Here is a 5914-nt window from a genome sequence, read left to right as displayed (position 1 = left end):
TACTGATCTCTAGAAATGGGGCTGTTGTGACAGAGAACCTGTATCTTTAATTTTTCTTAATTTACTAACAACATATGGCTAGCAGCTATCATAAGGGACAATATGCTTTCAGAGTTAAAACACACACACACACACACACACACACACACACACACACACCCCTGTGAGATGAAGTCTGAGCTTTAAAGGGTAAGAAAACTCAAAAATGGAAACTCGAATCCCTGGACTCCTGGAAGCCAGACCAATCACAGCTCAGTAGCGCCCCCTGGCGCTCAGAAAAGGAACATGCAAACACTGGAGAAGAAACGCCTCCAGTGTTCCTCCAGATCAGTGATTAGAAGCAACTGCGGTTTTACAATAAAATATCTCCAGATAAACAAAGAAATAAGCCACCCTGAAAGAGGATTTAGAACCCAAGGTTTTCAGCTATTAGAAGCACTGTACACACAACATAACACAGCCGTATGTAAAGTGTCTTTAGAAAAAGTATGTGATCAGGCATATTTGAAAAGGAACCAAACAGAAATTTGAGATTAAATATTTAACTATTAAAGTAAAAACCTGAATAGAGGGTTAAACAAGTTAGACACAGCTGAAGAAAACATTAATGGATAAAAGATCAATATACAGGATAACCCAGAATGAAGTGTAAAGATGTAAGGAGGTGGAAAATATTGCTGAAAAGATTAATATATGTGGAAAATAGGATAAAACAAAGATGTGTATTTTGAGTCCCAGAAGCAGAAAATGGAGAGGCTAATTTAAAGAGACGGTGGCTGAGAAATTACCAGAACTGATGAAATAACGTGAATCCTCAGATTCTGAAAGCACAGTCTTAGCAGCAGAAACAGACCCAAGCAAAACGATAACACAGGCGGCTTTCTTCTCTGTCCTACCAGTTCTTGGAAGTGCCTGTCTCATTTTCAAGCGTCTGCTACAGGGCGTCCAGGTGCCCAGCTGCCCCACACTGCCCCCAGTCCATTCAAGCTCATTACACACCCCCTCGCCCAAACCAGCACTGTCAAGATATCAAAGATGACAATTAAAATGGTCAGATAAACCAGTCAGGGCTTGTATATTTTCAGAGTTAATGAGTTGCCTCTCCCAATTAGACGACGCCTTAGGATTCCATTACCGATGTCCCTTGAGGAGGGCCGCAACTACTGGAAATCAGGCGCCGCGCCAGGAGGAGCCCGGAAAGGAAAGAGGCTCTGCGCGTCCCTCAGTGTGAGAGCCCGCCCTAAGGGTGACGCCGGGGCCGCAAGCGGCCGGCGCGCCGCGCGGACACTCAGCCCCCGGTGCCCCGCGTCCGCCGCCATCAGGAAGAACAGACCACGCGGGTTATCAACTGAGGAGGGTGGAAACCCACGTTGGATGACATCCCCCGGAGCACCCGCAGCCCTGTAAGCAGCGCATACAACCAGCATCGATGCCGACCGACGTACAGCGTTCTTCTGGCCACAATTACTGGCTCAGCGGTGAGTTCGGCCACTGCACAAATACTTACTGAGCGCGCCCTCTGCATCAGGCACTGCTGTGGACAGAGGGATTCTGCACAAATCAAAATGGACAAGAGGCTGACCTCGTGGCTCCTGCAGAGGGGTGAGGAGGAGACACTGCAAATAAACGAAACAGTTCCATACACGTTTCTTCCAGTATCCCTCTACAAGAATGCGTGTGTGTGTGTGCGTGTGCGTGTGTGCGTGTGTGTGCATGCGCGCGCATGCGTGCTCAGTGACTTCAGCCGTGTCCCACTCTTTGCAATCCCATGGACTGTAGACCGCCAGGCTCCTCTGTCCAGGGGACTCTTCAGGCAAGAACCCTGGAGTGAGTTGCCAGACCCTCCTCCAGGGGGTCTCCCCCACCCGAGGATCGAGCCCACGTCTCCCGCGTTTCCTGCCTTGGCGGGCGGATTCTTTGCCGCTGAGCCGCCAGGGACGCCCGTGTGTGTGTGCTTAGCCGCTCAGTCGTGTCCGACTCTGTGCCATTATGGACTGTAGCCGGCCAGGCTCCTCTGCCCATGGGATTCTCCAGACAAAATACGAGAGTGGGTTGTCATTTTCTACTATATCGGACTTCCCAGGCGGCGCTAGTGATGAAGAACGCACCTACCAGTTCAGGAGATGCAAGAGACGCGGGTTCGATCCCTGGGTCGGGAAGACGCCCCTGGAGGAGGGCACAGCAAACCCACTCCAGGATTCTTGCCTGGAGAATCCCAGGGACAGAGGAGCCTGGCGGGCCACCGCCCGCTGGGCCACAAAGAGTTGGATTACACATCTGTATATGTATGACTGGATGGAGGAAAAGGAAAATAGCAGGCCATTTAAGGATCTGCTTCTGTTTTCCAAAGAAGAGACATGGAGTTTGAGTCGGGACAGTGGCAGCAGAGAAGTAGTGGGCTTGAGACACAGGGCGCAGCGATCGGCTGTGGAACGCAGGCCCGGGGCTGCTGCGGAGCGGGCGGTGCGGGCCTGCACCAAGGAAAGGGCCGGGGAGGCGCGTTCCGCGCGGGCCCCTAACTCCGCGTGCCTGTGTCGCTCGCAGGTCCTCGCAGGGCCGCCGCAAAGCCTGCGGCTGGAGCTCAGCAGGCAGGCCAGGCAGCTACCTCAGGAACCAACTGCGGCCCCAGAATCGAACTCTGAGAACCGTCCGCACGGAAGGGGCGGCCGGCGGAGGCTGCAGAGTTTGCGTCCCGCAGACAAGCGGAAGCAGGGACTTCAGGAACGCCCCCAGAGGGGCCGGAGCGGCAGGCCGGGGGCGCCGCCTGAGTGGGTGCGTCTTAAGGAAAAGCTGCTGAGAGCGGCATCCCGGCTTGAGACCGCGAGCAGCGACGCGACGGCGAGACCTTCGGCGCCGCCTGGTGGCCGGTAAGAGGAACCGACGCTAGAAGACCAACTTGGCGTCAACAGGCCGCGGCCAAGCAAGAGCTGCGGCTTCCATCTCTGGGTGGGGGGTGTCTCCTGGAGGAGGGCATGGCACCCCACCCCAGCCTTCTTGCTGGAGAATCCATGGACGGAGGAGCTGGAGGGCTACAGCCCATGGGGTCGCAGAGTGGGACAGGACTGAGCAAGCAGATAGAGGTGAATAAGGCCACCTACTTTTTCTGCTTTTGAACTGTGGTGTTGGAGAAGACTCTTGAGCGCCCCTTGGACTGCAAGGAGATCCAACCAGTCCATTCTACAGGAGATCAGCCCTGGGTGTTCACTGGAAGAACTGATGCTAAAGCTGAAACTACAATACTTTGGCCACCTCATGCGAAGAGTTGACTCACTGGAAAAGACTCCGACGCTGGGAGGGATTGGGGGCAGGAGAAGAAGGGGACAACAGAGGACGAGATGGCTGGATGGCATCACCAACTCGATGGACATGAGTCTGAGTGAACTCCAGGAGTTGGTGATGGACAAGGAGGCCTGGCGTGCTGCGATTCATGGGATCTCAAAGAGTCGGACACGACTGAGCGACTGAACTGAACTGAACTCTTTCTGCAGCAGGACCTGGGTCAGGAATAATCATTTGCTGTCAGTGGGAGACTTTGATCCCCTCCCTTGAAAGCCCTAACAAACCGGAGGAGCCCCTGCTGTCCTGGGGAGGACGCAGTGGGGACAGGAGCCACGGAACCTGGAACCGCCCATCTCCCGAATCCTCCCCGGACCGGGGTGCGGCTGAGGGCAAGAATGTTGTAGAAGCAGTTTCAGGTCTAAGAGCTAAAACTAAAAAAAGAGAAGCTTTTCAAATCCGATGTTAATAGCAAATGGCATACAGTTGACCAAATATGACCCCTGAGGGAAAAGCTCAGAATTTTCAAAAAATGTACTAGTTAACCAGGAATGCTCAAAAAGTAAACATTCCTAGAAGACTTGCTTATTATGTAAATATTTAGCTAAGGTTTCTCTTTATCTACATTCATTTGTCTTATATTTAACATAATATTTCATTTTAATGTAAACAGAAGGCGTTTGTTAAAAATTTCTATTGAAATATAGTTGATTTACAATGTTGGGTTGGTTTCAGGGGTACAGCGAAGTGATTCAGATGTGTATATATATGCTATGTATTTTCTTTTTTCGTATATATATTCTTTTTCAAAGTCTTTTCCCTTATAGGTCGTCAGGAGGTACTGAGCCCAGTTTTCTGTGCTTTTCTGGTTGGCCCTGCGTTTCACACCTGGTAGCGTGTGGGTGTTCATCCCCCTCCTCAGTCACCCCCACCACTTCCCCTGGGGTGCCCATGTTTGTTCTCTGTATCTGTGAGTCTGTTTTTTAAGACTATTTGTACCATTTTTTAAGATTCCACATATAAGAAATATCAGGTAATGTGTGAATGCTCAGCCACCTAGTCGTGTCTGACTCTTTGAGACTCCATGGCCTGTTGCCCACCAGGCTCCTCTGTCCATGGAATTTTTCAGGCAAGGATGCTGAAGCAAGTTGCCATTTCCTTCTCCAGGGGATCATCCCGACCCAGGGACCAAACCCACGTCTCCTGCGCTGGCAGGTGGATTCTTTGCCACTGAGCCACCTGGCCATATCGTATAATACCAAGTGGAAAGTGTTTAATACCCAAATGCACAGAAATTATGAACACAGGCTCTGAAATCAGAGAGCTGAGGTCTAGATTCTAACAGCACGACTCACTAGCCTCTGTGTTCCAGAGTTTCCCGGTGTCTCTGATCCTCTGTTCCTTAACCTTGAATGAGTCCTCACAGGATTGTTGTGGAAGCGGAATTATAATACATGTCATGTCTAGCACAGTGCCTGGCCCATAATTACTCCAAGAATGACAGTGGAGTTGGTAAGAGTCACAGCTGGGGAAAATAATCACCAACAGTAATGATGTGATAACGATGGGAATAAAGATGGAGAAGCACCGGTAGAACGCACTGGAAAACCATCTGGCAGCGCCTCCGAAGCTGAGCCTGAACAGTCTATGGCTCAGTGATTTCATCCCCAGGGATGCATGTGTGTAAACATGCATGCCATTTTTTTTTTTAATTTTTCGGCTGTGCAGGCTGTTAGCTCTCCAACCAGGAATCAAACCCACGGCCCCAGCAGTGCAGCTGTGGAGCTGGAACCGCGGAACTGCCAGGAGGTCCCTGTGGGTGCCCTGCTCTTCTGCACAGCCATCACCAGGCAGCTCTGCGGCACTGCGGGCGCCGGGTGCAACTCTCCCTGGCGACAGTCAATCCCAAAGGAGACACGCGGCGTTCCCTGAACACTTACTTGGCTTGAAGGAGCACTGACCTCTCCCCTCCTCTAAGTAACCCTGAAGCTTGTTTCAGGGCCATCCCCCACTTCCCTTCTCACAGTCTAGAGACGAGGGATGATGAGCCAAGAGCGCCACACCCAGAAATCCTGCCCAAATGGCCTTTTCCTTTTGAGAACGCGGGGCGTTTGTCCATTCTTGCACTCAGCTTTTAGTGCAAGAGGAGACGTGTTCTATTTGAGCACTCTGCAGGGACAGGAAAAGGGCTGTGTTGAATATTAGGTTCAGAGACACGGTCACCGATTCAAAACAACGTGCCTGTCACTGGGGACGGGAAGAGCACTTAATAAGGAAGCATTTTAGGGGCAGACACAGCTTACTGATAAAGTTACATTTTGAGGCAGGGCCCAAGGTGGATAAGGCTGGAGGAAAGTTCCATCGCCTCCTACAAGGGCCCTGGTTTCATTAAACACTTTTATGGAGTTGGAAGTTAATCAACCATTTCCCCGGTGCTTTCCTCCCAGGATGATAGGGGATAGAAGCAGGAAGCAAGAGCTGGTGTGCAGGAAGGAAGGAAGACCAGAAATAGGGGCAGTCATTATTCTTATTTCTGTTTATTCTACATCAGTCCTCCCCACAAAAAAACATTTTGTCAGTGGTTGGCTTGGTTCTATTTCAAAATAGAAAATCCAACTTTCATGGAAAAAAGCAAGTC

The sequence above is a fragment of the Ovis aries genome, chromosome 23 (genome assembly GCF_016772045.2).
Source record: "Ovis aries strain OAR_USU_Benz2616 breed Rambouillet chromosome 23, ARS-UI_Ramb_v3.0, whole genome shotgun sequence".
NCBI lineage: Eukaryota > Metazoa > Chordata > Mammalia > Artiodactyla > Bovidae > Ovis > Ovis aries.
This window is presented reverse-complemented; position numbering follows the sequence as displayed.